General features: G+C 37.3%; 4 long non-coding RNA genes across 4 annotated transcripts; 2 read left to right on the forward strand and 2 right to left on the reverse strand.

Annotated features, from left to right (window-relative positions):
• Positions 1 to 2,896: 2,896 nt before the first annotated feature.
• On the forward strand, positions 2,897 to 11,515 carry LOC126372203 (uncharacterized). The gene is made up of 2 exons (XR_007567124.1): positions 2,897 to 3,544; positions 11,168 to 11,515. It is a non-coding gene; the product is annotated as an uncharacterized LOC126372203 (long non-coding RNA).
• On the reverse strand, positions 4,495 to 9,810 carry LOC126372208 (uncharacterized). Its single transcript, XR_007567129.1, has 2 exons — positions 5,762 to 9,810; positions 4,495 to 5,687 (listed from the first exon to the last, which is right to left on the reverse strand). It is a non-coding gene; the product is annotated as an uncharacterized LOC126372208 (long non-coding RNA).
• Positions 11,516 to 13,247: 1,732 nt separating the features above from the next.
• On the reverse strand, positions 13,248 to 14,244 carry LOC126372206 (uncharacterized). The gene is made up of 2 exons (XR_007567127.1): positions 14,041 to 14,244; positions 13,248 to 13,360 (listed from the first exon to the last, which is right to left on the reverse strand). It is a non-coding gene; the product is annotated as an uncharacterized LOC126372206 (long non-coding RNA).
• A 77-nt stretch (positions 14,245 to 14,321) lies between these two features.
• LOC126372210 (uncharacterized) lies at positions 14,322 to 16,377 on the forward strand. The gene is made up of 2 exons (XR_007567131.1): positions 14,322 to 15,345; positions 16,107 to 16,377. It is a non-coding gene; the product is annotated as an uncharacterized LOC126372210 (long non-coding RNA).
• The last annotated feature ends 533 nt before the right edge of the window (positions 16,378 to 16,910 follow it).

Genomic DNA, 16,910 nt, shown 5'->3' on the forward strand with positions numbered 1-16,910 from the left:
AAAAAAGAAAATGTTTTTCGTTAGTTTCAGATGTGTCTTTATTTAGTCGTCAGGATTTCATAATTTATCTCGAACCTAGTACAGTCATGAGCAATATCATTTACCCACTTTAGAACCCTGTCGCACTATCATATTTGACATTAATGAGACTTACGGTTTAATTTGTCAAAAAAGTTAATGTGACATGGTTTCAAAGTGTGACATAAGTACTCGTGAGGCAAAATTCGCGCTCAGCCGTTTACCTGGGCACTCTCAGGCCTGTTGTCTTAAATTTTGTACGGGTGAAAGACCTGAGTGACCAACCTTCTTCGGTCAAGTAGTACCTTGAAAGCAAAGCTACTATAAGTCAAGTACAAAAACCGACGTTAAGATCTCGATTGGAAAGAATACGAAGCATACTCCATCACGACAACGCTCCGCTGCGGGCTGGCGGAGAGACGCCAGTAAATTTTGAAACGTTTGTTCCAACCGGGTTTCGCACCCGGGTTTTCTGCTATAGTAACTATATCAACCAAACAGTACACAAAGGTTAGGCGAATATCTAACTATAATATTTGTCTATCTAGACACAACCCATGCCCGCAACCTCTTCTTGTATCATCTGAGTCAAGGCTATTTATTATTTAGCTGCCGAAAGCTCCCAGCTTGGCTCATGTAAAGTCAACGTAATTTGGTTTAAAAAATATAAAACCCTTTATGTATTTGTGTGTTTTGATAATTATGTTTCGAAGTATTTTAGTGTAGGTATTTAATTTGGTTATGTTATATATTTTATTAACATTGTAACTATTATATTAAATTAAAAAATAATAGAAAATTAAAAAATACCGTTATAAAAAATGCTTAAACCGCTTATTTTTCGCCGACTTATAATCATAATCATTTTATTTGCTTAAAACATTGTATTGTAACATGGTAACAAGTGTAAATATGTGTAATGTTTTGCTTATAAAAATAGACATGCAATATTGGTAGTGCGACGGGAACTCTTAACCAGTTTTATCTTATAAATTCTTAAATTTTATAGTTTTCTTTTTCATTGAGCCATTTATACAATTTAGCCTTAAATTGAGTCAAAGGTATTTTTTTTTGTCAGATGGTAATTTATTATTAATCTTATAAGAACTATGGACTCTAATTTACTTGTTTTGTTTACAAATTGTCACACATTGCCGAAACGTGAATTTTACAATTATTAAATTTACACACTTAAACACTTCTAAACACGAAATGACTTATCAATAATTAACAAAAATAATGCTATTTACTGATAATCTTATAAGTACACATACATAAACAATTACGGTTATATTTTTCTATCAATGGTACATCAAAGAAAATCAGTCTATGGTGATTTCGTTGGCTTCTTGTGCTTACATCAGCAGCTGTAATGAAAAAATGCAAGTTTTTTTTGACTAAAATGCTGGCTTCATATACATATAAATGATATGAAGATAGTTTCAGATCCTGCGATGAACATATGATAGTTTTTATCCCCAAAATCATCTATTGAGTCGATAAAAAAAGGAGCGAAAGGTTATTACGCGACGCATGCGCTGAATAAAAGCGAGGTCTCGCTCAGCAGCTGCTTCAATATATATAAGAAATTGCACCACTAATTAACTCAGTATGTATCTAACGTTACGAATATGAAGTTGTTGTGGCTGTTAGTCTGTACATTGTGTGCCATATATTCTGTTCTTTGCGCTGCTCAAACTTCAAGGCATTCTAACCTTGGCAATGTCACGCAAGCGTCTTCTATTGCTAATAGTGTTATTATCGGAGGGCCTTGTCCTGCAGGGAAAGTAAGGCTGCCAAATGGGATATGCGTTAGTGGTGTAAGTTTATTCATTTATCCTGTGTAGCCCTTATTTATTTATTTAAATCGTTTATAGAGGAAGTAATACATCGTAAGGAAACCCGTTTCGGAACGATACACTCGGCCACACTCTCGACACGCAAATTATGAGATTAAACGAACTTACCTGTAAGTGAAGTTCTATCTCAATTATACATTTGTAACTTATTTTAGATTTACCGAAAATTGTATTAACTTGGCCGGACAAATGGAGCATTAAGGACTCTCACCTGATACAAAATTTAAGACAACAGGCCTGAGGCGGTGCCAAGTCGCCGGCCAGGGATTTTGGTTAGGACATTACAGGCTGATCACCTGAATGTCCGAAAGTAAGATGATCCGTGCGAAGGCACGTTAAGCCGTTGGTCCCGGTTGCTACTTACTGATGTAAGTATGTAGTCGTTACATGAGCTATGTCAGGGGCCTGTTGCGGCTTAATAATAACCCTGACTCCAGGGTTAATGAGGTTGGTAATCCACCTCACAACCCACATGATAGAAGAAGAGGCGGAGGATAGGAGTACGGCTTTGAAATAGACTACTCTGGGCGCCATTCCACTCGCGTCAGACAGAGTACTGCGGGGTGGAAGGCAATAGAGAAACAACTGCCCTATTATTCCAAAGACGGATAAAACAAAACAACATTTCATTTCATTAATGAATCACTACATAGTATAGAACAAAGTCGCTTTTTCTGTCCCTATATCCCTATCCTTTTTTTTTTTTTTGACGTGACTTATTGTAGATTTGCCGCAGATGGCATTAACTACTTGGCCGGACAAATGGGGAGCGCTGAAGGCTCTCACCCGGTACAACGTTTAAGACAACAGGCCTGAGGGTGCCCAGTTGGGCGCGAACCTCGGCTCAGGGCGTCGTCTGAGAGGAAAAATATTTGAAAAAATTAATCGACCCTAGTGGGTCGATAGCGATAAGCGCTGAATGAGGGAAATCGTCGACCACGCCGGCGGGGTCGGTATCGGGGTCCTGAAGTGTTTGGTGTCGCGAGCTGATTGGCTGCCTCTATGGCTAGAGAATATCCCTATCCGGGAACCGCCGCTGTAATACGAGCGCTTCGCAAGACGTCTTGCGGGGTACAGAAGAGGGGGGTTGCCGTTCCTTCGCGATATATATTTTTCGAGATATTTAGAATGCGCACACTTAACCCACATGACTCTATGTACGCTTAAATCTTTAAAATTACGCAACGGATTTTGATGCGGTTTTTTTAATAGATATAGTGATTCAAGAGGAAGGTTTCTACGTATAATAACATCCATTAAATAGTGGAGAAATACTGTTATTTTAGAGGTTTTTAATTTCATTTTTTTCCTCACCATTGCACCCTAGCGAAGCCGCTAGCGGGTCGCTAATATATCTTAAATTAAAGGTCACTTCACAAACCTGCTCTGCTATTTATATGGCAGTATAGTTATGAATCATTTGCATAGAACAAATAATGGCATTATATAAGTAGGTGCATCAGTAATCGAATCAGTTTTCCTTTAACTTTACGAAAATGAGGTGGTTGTGGCTGCTAGTCTGTGCATTATGTGCTGTATATTCCGTTGGTGCTCCTCAAACTTCAAGGCATTCAAATCTTGGACCGAGGTTCACTGCTAGTGTTATTAGAGGCGGACCCTGTCCTACAGGAAAACTGAGACTACCAAACGGAACGTGTGTTAGTATTGTAAGTGCATTGTAGCCCATAACCTGATGAAATTAAACCCCGTTTGATTGTAATTAACACTTTTAATGAGATATTGTTTTAAAATACAGATATGTAGATGAGCGCGTATGACGTGTCGATGACAGAGAGCAAGCCTGTCTATACTTCAAGAACGTTACGAATAAGCGTGACATTGCTCTTCATGTTTTGTCAGGCACTGTTTGCATTCCCTTAGATTTCATCAGGGTGAATAGGCTAGTTTCCAACTAGTCAAATCAGTAACTTTTTACTAAACGTCAAAACACGAAAACACTCCGGAATTTGTATGAAAAAGCACACCGTGACGTCATAGAGAAACGTGATAAAATGTCGGACTTATTTTTTTTTTATTGATTAAAATTCATAAATAAGTTTATTAATAGAAAAAAGAAAATGTTCTCGTTAGTTTTACATCTGTCTTTATTTAGTAATCAGTATCTTGGACCACTAGGTTGGGTCATGTAATAACACGACGCAATTGTTTAAAATCTTTTTACGTTAATACATTGTTTGGATCTTAAATTTTTATCAAGTTCTCAACGGTGAAGGAAAACATCGTGAGGTAATCCACATTGTGAATGTATTTCGGAGGTATGTCACCTAACCTGTATTGAGCTGGTTTTCGCGGGTTGGAAGGTCAGGCAGACAGTCGTTTCTGTAAAAAGCCGGACCTGTCATATCTTCAGGTTAGGTTAGGTTAGGTTAGGTTAGACCCTGTGATAAACGGGATAACGCTAGGGAGTTATATTTGATGTATTGTTCGTTGTTACAATAAAAAAATACCTATTTTACATACACATACATACATACAGGATGTTAGATGTTAGTCACATCGTAACGAAAACTGTGATGGGTGATTCAAACCATGATAATGTGATAATACTACTGCTCTCAGGTGGGGAGGTGCTCGTCGTAATCAAACAATTCAGCAATTCTCTTGAATAATGTTATATTTTCATAAACAATGTTAACTCTTCAACTCTTCATAACAGATTACCGCAACCGAACAAAATTCCACGTCACCGCCTTTTCAAAAAAGCGGGAAAGCGTTCCCGTTCGAAAAAGAAGAAATCAAAATAAAAACAAATGAAATAATATGCCAGTTCCAAATTAAAAATAATAAAGTCGTGACACAGATTCACGACTTTATTCCGTCTGTTATTAAGTTATATAATCTAATAATAATTAATTAATTAAATAAACATTACGAACCCTAACAATCGTCCATCCTGACAACGTGTGCGTCCCCGCGCACGACACCCGGTGGAACCCTAACAATCGGTACTTTGGTCAGTTGCTCAATCTTAACAATAAATTACAGATAAGTACTTAGTAATAAATAAAACAATAATAGCAGGCTCAAATATCGTAACTGTTGTATAACTATAGTAGCAAATTATGTTACAAAGTTGCATCAGAATCTTTTAAACAATAATCAAATAAGTAGGAACTTTACTTATTGGCCAATCTTAACGAATAACATGTAGGTAAGCACAGCATTAACCATCAGGAAAAATACTACTAATAAAACTTAAGTTTTAGTAACAAATCACACGAATAAGACAAAAAAATAAATTAAGAAAATTAATAACTAAAGTTGCAAATTAATTTACAAACTAAATATGAATCATTTAAAAAAATACTTAAATCTTACGTTACTTTTGTATTTCGTTAATTACAATAGTACTTAATATATTTTTTAAAACAAGATACGATGCCTATTCAATCACCTTGAAAACTTTTTAGGATCCGATCAATCGGATACCCATTATTAAACTAATGATTCATACAAATAATTTGTAGCATCCTATCTGAGCCATTCGATAAATTCTTATCAAGGCATCCAATCTGAGCCAATCTTTAAATCCTTATCGAGGTCTCCAGTCTGAGCTAATCGTTAAATCCTAATCTAAGTCTCCAATCTGAGCCAATCAATAAATCGTTATCGAGATCTCCAATCTGAGCCAATCGTTAAATCCTTATCGAGGCGTCCAATCTGAGCCAATCGACAAATCTTTATCAAGGCATCCAATCTGAGCCAACCATTAACTCCTTATCGAGGTCTCCAATCTGAGCCAATTGATAAATTTTATCGAGGTCTCCAATCTGAGCCAATCGGTAAAACCTTATCGAGGCGTCCAATCTGAGCCAACCGATAAATCTTTATCATGACATCCAATCTAAGCCAATCGTTAAGACCTTATCGAGGCGTCCAATCTGAGCCAATCGTTAAATCCTTATGGAGGTCTCCCATCTGAGCTAATCGAGAAGTCTCGTGACAGTAGCTGAGCCTGTGTTTCTTTTGCTTTGCTCTCATCAAGACACGAACCAATCAATTCACATACTTGACCTGAAACATAGACACTGTTCTGTAGCTATATGCCTCTCACAGTTATACAACACAAATTACAATACATCAACAAAAATGTTAATTTGAAAAGTTGTTATCATTTACGTCTAAAACCGCCACATACGTATACACAACATCTTATGATCCGCAGCCAAACGTTGTCTTTTACGTATCGCGTAACTACTGCTTAAAATTTTATTGACCCAATACGGTCCCAAATATGCAGGCATAAGTTTTCCTTGCTCTGTTCGTCATTTTTTTAGTTATTTTTAGAATGGGAGAATGTCTGCTGTGTCCGAAATAGAATTGCGTGATAAAACATCAACATGAGTCATTCTAGTCTCCTAAATAATGTATCGTGTCACACAAGAAATCTCATTTCTATCATCTGAAAAACATATCTTTCCCAAAGATAAGAACATTGTCCATATACCAAGTTGCCTTGATAAAACGAGCAGAGTCCAAGATCATATTCTTCATCCGCTAGTATACAGCCAGATCGAATGGCAAACGATTGAACTCCGTCCGACCGAACTTTGCTGACCGTCCGTGATAACGATAAATAGTCCGATGACGCGAGATCAAGCGCAACAAAGCAAGCTTGGCCGCTGAGTCGTGCTATTTCATTTTCGGTCACAAGCATAATCATTTTAATAATAACATTCGATAGTCATTACACATCGTCAGCGAACCCCTCTTTTTTGCGAACTCCTAAAGTAGGACTAGCATACTCTGAAACATACTCCCTTAGTACACCCGCCTCTAACATATTACCTACCATATTACGTTCCATTTCCTTTTCCTTTATCTATTCCGTTAATAAGGACAATATACAGCTGGATGTTGGCTATTCAACAGGGTAGTTTTCAACTAGTCAAATCAGTCACCCTTCACCAAACCCCAAAACACGAAATTACTATGGAACCCGTATGAAAAAAAAAAAAAAAAAACAACCCGTGACGTCGTAGAAAAACATGCCCAAATGTCGCACTTATTAATTACATTTTCCCTATTAAAATTCATAAAGAAGCTAAATAGAAACAAAAAAATGTTTATTTTTACCTTTAGATCTGTCTTTATTTATCAATCACAATTTCATACCTATCTTTGAACTAGGAAACTACCCAATTCTATGTTCACCGCTGTTAATATTAGTGCTCCCAAGTCTTAAAGTGATAATGCAAAATAATACTTGTACGTATTTATAGAGCAAATCTAATAACTGCTGCCTTTCTATGTCTGTCGCCTTACCATCCTTATCATCGTATGGTCCTGACTTTGGTCGAAGCCACATTCATACCTCTATGGTAGGTACACCTGTCTGGTTCACTATTTACAACCCTAACCGCTCGACAAAAATAAATATATAACAAGGTGGCTTTAAAACATCCACACGTCCATTTTGGCAATGATAAAAAGTTCTCACACGTACGAAATATTGCTTATCAGATTTGCCTGCTATTCTTCAACAGAACGCTACCGTTAAACTTGACATGAGTCTGGGCTCTTACAGAGAGTGCACCATAAACTCGACCACACCTGTTGACGTCATTTAATAATAACTTCACATTGCTACACGAACCCGGATGGGGCACGTCATTGTCAATATCGGTCCTAAGACGGTCCGATTACTACTGGCATGTCTAATAAACTGTCATTAACAATTCTACATACAATCCGAGCATCTACTCCATTGACACTTACATATAGCGATACCTCTTTTAACGATTGAACTATGCCTTTAATTAATGAGGGAATGTACTCCCCAGTTTGGTTAAGACATCAAAGACTGATCATCCGATTGTCCGAAAGTAAGATGTTTCGTGCTTTGAGAATCACATTAAACCGTTGATCCCGGTTACTATTTACTGATGTAAGTACATAGTCGTTACATAAACCATGACCTTGGCGGCCCAATAAAAACTCTGAGACCTAGGTTGCTGAGGTTAGCATTCCATCTCACAAACCATAGAAGGAGAAACGAAGGAATGTTATTATGGGACTCTTAATTCATGAGCAAACAAACAAACACCATTGCCGAAATCAACAAATATTTTATTGACAGCCCACTTCCTAGATAAATTCTGGTGTTGGGTAACCTTTTTAGTTATCTATAGAAATAAATGCACAATGTTTTATTTTTAATAATATCCTTAAATTCTTCTATCCTCCGCCTAACTAAAACAATTTCCAACTTGGTGACCTCTGTATGCAACAAAATGTAAATTTAATTAATGACTTGGAACAACGTATAAAACTGTCCCCTCTCCTTACATTTGTGACAAGTGATTATCTGGCCAGTGTACCTGCTAAAACTTGATTCAACCCACTACATTAGCAATATCGAAGATTTTGTTTCTGATGGGAATTCGGTCTGGTTGATAACTATCAACCAACATATGAATCAGCCAAATATTAAATCAAATGATTCTAACTAGAACATTCTCTCTTTATTTGAGAGCTGCGCTCTTGTCGGTGGAGTAATCGCCATTCCTCTCTTCTTCCCACTAAAACCTTCACCTCCTGATACGACACGACCTGCACCTTTTCTTTTATTTGTTTCATAAATGTTCTCCTAGGTCTACCCCTTTCTCTCTTCCCTTTCATTTTTCCTAAAACTAAACTAAACTTAAAGTAAACTAAACTTTTTAAACTAGAATCATTGTACTGCCTAAAAAAATAATTGCAAAAGTTCTTCGGTGTGAGAGCCAAGAGAGCCAAAATACCAGATCCTATTATTTTATCTGTAGGTAACTAGCAACCCGCCCCGGCTTCGCACGGGTAGTGAGTTTGGAGTCGATAGCTATAAAAATTAAATATTTTCCATACAAACTTAATCCCCCTATTTCACCCCTTCGTTAGGATTGTTTATAAAGATAATTACCTAAATACGTTTTACTTTATTTAAATAATGGGTATTTTCTAGTAAATTAGATAACCTACTATTAACACTAGAAGTTTCGTACAAACTTTGCCACCCATTTTTATCTCCTTGGCGTTTGAATTTCGCAAAATCTCTTAATGAGTACGTACATTCTAAAGGAACCCCCAAGCAAAATTTAAGACTCCCAGCACTCGCAGTTCCTGAGACTTCGTGATGTCTTAATGACCTTTCACTTTTATAGTATATGGATACCATGAACAATACAATCCACTGCACGTTCGCCTACATATTAACATCACATTGGTTAAACATGTCATTTTTCATAATAGGTAGCAACACCTCTATCATAGGCACAATAAATTTAAGTACAAACTAGCTCAGCATATTTTACAAAATAAGTAAATGACTATATGGTTTTTGTGATGTGTTTTTCGCGCGATATTAAGTATGGCGGTGCGTACGACACTGTATAAATTAGTTATTAAGTTAAATTATAAGTTCTCTTCTCATGTAAGTGACTGTATGTATTTTTTGAGAGTAAAGTATCTTTAAACCGAAGTAGTAAAAGAATAGAACTGAAGCTATCAAGTATTAGCAAGGCCCTGGAATTTCTACATAGCAAAGTGAGTTGTGGTCTTTACATACACCGAGACACATTAGTTTACTTTTTTTTTAAACCAAACATCGGTATTGTTACCAAACAGAAATATTTTGTGATATATTAATTTCTGATATGTGCTTTACACGCGAGACTGTGATGAAAGACCATCCCTCTATGTTTAAATATTCATAATATATTTTTATCTACGTGACCTTCTTAACTGTCCCGCGTCGTCACGTCGCTCCGCATGTCGCTCTGCATGCAATTCAGGTCGCCGCTCTGCATGCGGCTCAAATGGACGCTCAGCGTGCAGCTCAGCCCGGCGATCCGCATGCTCCTCAGGCCGACGCTCAGGATGCAGGTCAGCCCGGTGATCCGCATGGTCCTCAGGACGACGCTCAGGATGCAGCTCAGCCCGGCGATCCGCATGCTCCTCAGGACGACGCTCAGGATGCAGCTCAGCCCGGCGATCCGCATGCTCCTCAGGACGACGCTCAGGATGCAGCTCAGCCCGGCGATCCGCATGCTCCTCAGGCCGATGCTCAGCATGCAGCGCACAACCTGGCTGATCGTAACCCGGCCTTAGGGTGGCACTGCGTGTCACAAGGTCCCGACTCTTGTAACTTCATTATTCTGAAATCTCGCAGAAAATAAATTACATTAGTCCTTTACTAAAAATAAACACGCTTAAAAATGTTTATACCTATTTAAAAATAATAATAATCTGAAGCTTGCTTTGGAAAAAATATATAAGACTAATCAATTATAATTCTCAATCTATTATTACTTTAATTAGAATCATACACTTATTATAATATTATGTTTAAAATATCGGTATAATTCATTCCTACATGTACCTATACTAACATCATCATATTACAATATGCCAAGACAGACGTTTAATAATTAATTACTTAAAATACTTGACTTGAGTAAGAGCACATAGCGCAACAATATCATATAAAAATAAATTTACTTATTACTTATAAAAAAAAATGTATATTATAACTAGGCGTGTACTTAACTTTATCCCACTTCTGAAATGTGATAATACTACTGCTCTCAGGTGGGGAGGTGCTCGTCGTAATCAAACAATTCAGCAATTCTCTTGAATAATGTTATATTTTCATAAACAATGTTAACTCTTCAACTCTTCATAACAGATTACCGCAACCGAACAAAATTCCACGTCACCGCCTTTTCAAAAAAGCGGGAAAGCGTTCCCGTTCGAAAAAGAAGAAATCAAAATAAAAACAAATGAAATAATATGCCAGTTCCAAATTAAAAATAATAAAGTCGTGACACAGATTCACGACTTTATTCCGTCTGTTATTAAGTTATATAATCTAATAATAATTAATTAATTAAATAAACATTACGAACCCTAACAATTCTGAATTGATATCAAGCGGAATTTTCCGTCGCAACATTTGTAACGTCTGCGTTATAAATATCTCTGCCTCTGCCTGATATTCTGATATCATTCCATTCACTTATAATACGAATAATCTGGAAAGTTTTATAATACGATCGTTGTCTCATAATATAACATGCTCATTTTGAGCATATTTCGGTCTCACAGGATATGCTCCCACAGCATCTCTCTGTAATACTATGGTACTTTGTGTGATGAGGTGTGTGTGTGTGTGTGTAAATAGTACTATATGATAAACTAGGTATTTAGAATAATCATAATAATCTATAATACACATATATAGATAACTTGCAGCCACTATTGGTAATAATATATGTATTTTCTTTTTGTTTCAGTCATAAATAAAAAAGGAGCAAGGAAAAATCAATCGAAAGGAGAAAACAGACTGGAAGATGTAGAACGTCAATTTTAAATATGCTTCGGTTTTTGTAAAGTGTGTAGGTACCTAAAATTTATTAATAAACAAAAAAATATATTATGATACAGAAAATTATATGCAATTAGTGTATGTAACAATAAAGGAATACAATATATGTACGAAAATATACAAATAAAATTATTATGTTAAATAAAATTATTCGCAATTAAGTAGTATATCTAATAATAAAGGAATACAATATAATGTACCTAAAATATATAAATTAAATTATTATTTTAAATAAAATTATTATGCAATTAGTCTACCTGTGTTATTTTATTTCTCTTTTAATAATTTTAGCCGCCCAAGTGTGACTTGAGCTCCTGCCTAGGACATCGAACTTATTTAAAGGTTTTTGTTCTAATGAATACAATTAAGTCCAAATGTTTTGTCATGGTACGGTATAAATAAAGAACGTAAAAAACAATATTGCAATTTGACATTTGCGCATATAAAAGTAAGTGCGCTATGCAAACAATATAATATAATATTGTTTTCAGGTGAATTGCTTGGATGTGGTCTTTTTAACCCCCCTGAAGTCAAAAAACTTATGTAAAAGAGCTTCATTGCGTAACCTTTAGGCAGATAAAACCAGAGTACAAGACAGAACAATTTGAAAAAGAAAAGCAACTCCTTACTATTAGAGTTTTTAAAACGCGAACTTTCCCACATTGGGAACATTCACGTGAACGACACATCACTGATTAGGAGTTGTTTTTATCCTATTATTTTTTACAATTAGGATAAATAATCATTAACACAAAACCATCTACTTACTTATATCTCTAATATACATATATCTACGGATGATTGACAACTGTTAATTTTAAAATGAATAAATAACCCGGGCGAATAAAAAAAGACATCTCGCTCGTACGCAACCCATTTGACGTGGGCTGTCAACTTAATACTGTCGGGTTATTGGCCAATATACAATTTTAGAACGGCTTTTTTTTCTGCCTAAAATTGACGTCTATTCTATGAAATGTATACCTGTCGATTACCCGTCCCTTTCTTTTTCAGCGGATAAGAAAATGACACGTATAACTTAAAATAAAATGAGACGGTGTGTACAGGAATCGTCACCAATAATTGTCTGTCGCACCAATAAATATTAAGATGTCACTTGTTAGTGGAAACCATGTTGCTTATCCATTTTGTATATGACAACTCAGAACACAACAGAAGAGCCTTGGCTGGGCTGGTAGTTAAACCAGTTCCTTGATGACTACTACTGCTGTGCCGAAAGGGCACTGGACAAACTAGTAGGTACTTAGGTTGTAAGAAAATAAAATAAAACACAGTTTATTTATTTCTATAATTATGTAGAGTGTATTTGTATACATATTAACTGTAGTTATAATATTAAGTACTAACCGGTGTTATTGCACCGTCTCGCATCCAAGTTTTTTATGGCTGAATCCTGGTAATGGTTGCCTGGAAGAAATTGCCTTAGAGCAATAAAGCCTCTCATTCGTACTGTTGCTAAATGTTTTGTTTGTGTGCAATAAAGTATATTTGATTTCACTCTACTCCAACCCGCTATCGATTGTCTTTTTTTTTATTTATTAAATCTTAATCGTTTACATAAACGTTGAAACAAATAAAAGAGAAGGTGCAGGTCGTGTCGTATCGGGAGGTGAAGGTTTTGGCGGGAAGAAGAGAGGAATGGCGATTACTCCACCGACAAGAGCGCAGCTCTTAAATAGAGAGAGAGAGAATCGTTTACATCTTGGCTAAGGCCCCTGGTGACTTGTTGGTTGCGCTAACAAGACGATAAGGTAATTTTATTTTATTTTAAGGCAGCGTTTATATATACAACAGCTGAATAATCGTTATTCAGCTATTTTATACTGTTACATATTTTACTGCGTTAATTTACACGCTTATCGCGAAGCACGGAATCATCTTACTTTTTCAGACAATTAGGCGATTCAAGTCTGCAATGTCCTTACCTTTTACCGGATAAGAAAATGACAGGTATAACTTAAAATAAAATTAGTAAGTATATAACATTCAAATATAGAGGTATAATTCATAGGTATCTACTTCGATAAGTACGAATTATACTATAGTTTTCATTTTTTCTTTCTTCATTTTATTGTTAGTCCTGTAACAAAATAAAAAATGGGTATATTAATCAACAGAATATACGTTATATATAGATAGAAGTAAAAAGTCATACTGGTATATGACATACTTGTGCCCGTTTTGGAATTTCATAATTATCTCTTATAGCTGTATGTATATGTAGAGGTATATGTGCCAGCCAGCTGTAATATGTGATGCGGTCAACCCATAGATAAGTAGAATCCGCATGTCACCTGGCGTGTGAAGCGGCCGCGCCAAGTCACTTGGCTGGACCACTACATCGATTTACCTGCCATTCATTGCGTAGTAACACAAGCGCTAGTTGTGATCGCGCTATACCAAAGAAGTAATGCATGGAGTGGAAAGTTTTATACTACTATCGTTGCCTCATAGAATGTGGTCGTTTTGTGCATATTTTGCTCCCTCCGCCTATGTTCCCGTGGCATATCTCTTTATTGAGAATTTTGCGGACCAACTTCATAAAACTAATTGCGTTTTTTTTGCTGCTTTTCACGCTTAAAACGCTGACCGATTTGGAAATACTTTAATACACCTTTAAGAATATACGTACTTACAATAGTTTTGCGCGATAACCAGTACATACATACATAAGCTCACGCCTCTTTCCCACCGGGGTAAGCAGAGACAAACGAGGATAAGCGGGGAAAACTAATTCTAAAATAAAACTAAAATACTTACAGCATCTACGCACTCTCCACTTGGCAATTTTATTTTCCCTTCAGGACACTGTCCCGGTAAAATAACAGAGTCGGTTTTCCGGGCATTTTGAATCCCCTTAGTGACAGCAGGGGCACCTGCGCTGAATACTTGGCAAATGAGAAATATAGCACAGACTAACAGTAGAAGGAACTTCATCGTAGCTAGCTAAAGGAAACTAAAGGAATATGTGTTCAAGTTCTGATATATATAACTTGTTGCCTCGAGTGAATCAAAACGCAAGTGTTTGGGGAAATACAAGCAAGTAACGGTTAATTCCGTAAAGTACCTTTAAGGATAATACGCTTGCATCGTCCGAAATACGAATCTATTCGCATCACTACTACACAAAGCCCTACTAGTGGTTGAGCGTTGGGCTCGGGTTTGATACCTGTTGGGACATATCACAAAAATTACTTTGTGGTCCCTAGTTTGGTTAGGACATTACAGGCTGATCACCTGATTGTCCGAAAGTAAGCAGAACTGCTCCTTTGTCCGGGGTGAGTCGAGAAGTGGAGCTGCTCCTTTGTCTGGGGTGAGTCGGGAAGTGGAACTGCTCCTTTGTCCGGGGTGAGTCGGGAAGTGGAACTACTCCTTTGCCCGGGGTGAGTCGAGAAGTGGAGCTGCTCCTTTGTCCGGAGTGAGTCGGGAAGTGGAACTGCTCCTTTGCCCGGGGTGAGTCGGGAAGTGGAACTGCTCCTTTGCCCGGGGTGAGTCGGGAAGTGGAACTGCTCCTTTGCCCGGGGTGAGTCGGGAAATGGAGCTGTTCCTTGCCCCCGGTGAGTCGAGATGTGGAGCCACATGGAGCGCGGGTGCGACGTGTGGTCATGGAACTGATAATGCTCCAAAGTCCTGAAGTGTGGAGTGGCAGGGTCCAGTCAAGCTGGTAGTGGACGTGTTTTTCTCCAATTACTTGAACCCTGACCTGTTGAGGACCAACGTGATAAGTAGGTACTCAATATAGGAGGTACATAATGACTGTATCTGTAGTTTACCTTGGAATTTAACAAGATAAGAAGGAAAATCAATAAAACTATACGAGTACACAATATACAACTGTGCATAATGTTGAAATCATTTATTATGTAATTTTCCAATGGTGCAGCAAATATTCTCTTTACTTGTTATAAAGGTCCGGTCATCCTGAGGCTGACCTCAGACTGATCCTGAGATCAGTTCAGGTTCGCATTGGTTGAGCACTATTTCAACTTTTAATTTGAGTTGTTGTTGAGTCAAGAGTTTTTGTAAAGGTGAAAATTGTTTTACGATAGATGGAATCTCAATTAAGTAAGCTTTTATTGTAGTTTGTAGAATGAATGCTCATTTAAATAAGAATAAGAATAAAATAAATTTATTGTCAGTAACAATTTACATTTGCTATATGAACTAGGTAATTATGAATATTGCGAATACGGGCAAAAGGAAATGGCTCAGCTTGTGCTGTGATGGAGACATGCTATGGCGCCATCCAGCGCTGGTTTTCAGTAATTTCCTCTTCCTGGGATATTGTGCGGAAGTAATTGTCAATAAATGGAAATAGCTTTAAATCGTTTGTGAAACTAATGTTGTAAGTGCTTCATACGCTATGCGGAATGTTCTCATTTATTATGTTTAAGCCTAAAAATACGCTGTAACTCTCCTTTAAAATGCTGTGCCAAATCCGGGTCCATATGTGTTACTTGAGGAGCTCGGTAGCGCAGCAGTAAACGCGCTCGGTCTGCGATTGTTGACGTTAAGCAACTTTAGCAGGTCATAGGATGGGTGACCACAAAAAAAAAGTTTTCATCTCGAGCTCCTCCGTGATTCGGAAGGTACGTTAAGCCGTTGGTCCCGGCTGCATTAGCAGTCGTTAATAACCATCAATCCGCTCTGGGCCCGCGTGTTGGTTTAAGGCCCGATCTCCTTATCCATCCATAGGGAAGGCCCGTGCCCCAGCAGTGGGGACGTTGATGGGCTGATGATGATGATGTGTTACTCACCTTATATTACCAACCTCCTAACATGTCCCAACATTTTTTTTAACGTGACTTATTGTGGATTTTCCGCAGATGGCATTAACTACTTGATCGGGCAAATGGGGAGCGCTGAGGGCTCTCACCTTGAACAAAATTTAAGACAACAGGCCTGACGGTGTCCAGTTGTGCGAAACCTCGGCTCAGGGTGTCATCTGAGATAATATTTTAGCGATATGTGCTGAATAAGAGAAATTGTGTACCACGCCGGCGGGGTCGATATTGAAGTGACCAGGTTGGTCCTACCAGGTTTCTCTATATCTCTGACATTGTACGGTTTGATAGGCATTAAACGTTATCTGGACTATCTATAGTGTTTATTTTAAGTGTTGACCCCACGATAAAGAGGTCAGATTCTATTCTCTTATCGTCTTAATTAAGTTAGATGAGTTGCAGTGCATCTAAACATGTGTTAGGTACACAGAACTAGTGATGCCTATAGATAGACTATCGACAGTTTAAAAAAAATAGTATCGACAGATGAAGGTGAATGATCAGGAAGAAAAATGCTTCCCTGATGTACAGGTTGCGGTCCAGTTCCAATGGCATTCTGAAGGCGTTGGCATGTAAATTAGAGATACCAATATGGAAGCAATTTATAGGGATGCTAATCGCTGCCCATTAAAATGAGATGTGTGTACTTTTGTTTAAGATTTACTACCCTGTTAAGTGTTTTTTTTGTATTTACTAACAATTGGGCCTGAGTTGCCAAAATAAACATATGCATTATTATTGTTGTTGATCAAAATGAACTACAGATGTGATAGTACAGATGATTTTCAAGGTCAGCTATCGATAGTTCGGCAACTCTACCTAGAACCTTCGGAAACATAACATGAA

The sequence above is a fragment of the Pectinophora gossypiella genome, chromosome 13 (genome assembly GCF_024362695.1).
Source record: "Pectinophora gossypiella chromosome 13, ilPecGoss1.1, whole genome shotgun sequence".
Classification (NCBI taxonomy): Eukaryota; Metazoa; Arthropoda; class Insecta; order Lepidoptera; family Gelechiidae; genus Pectinophora; species Pectinophora gossypiella.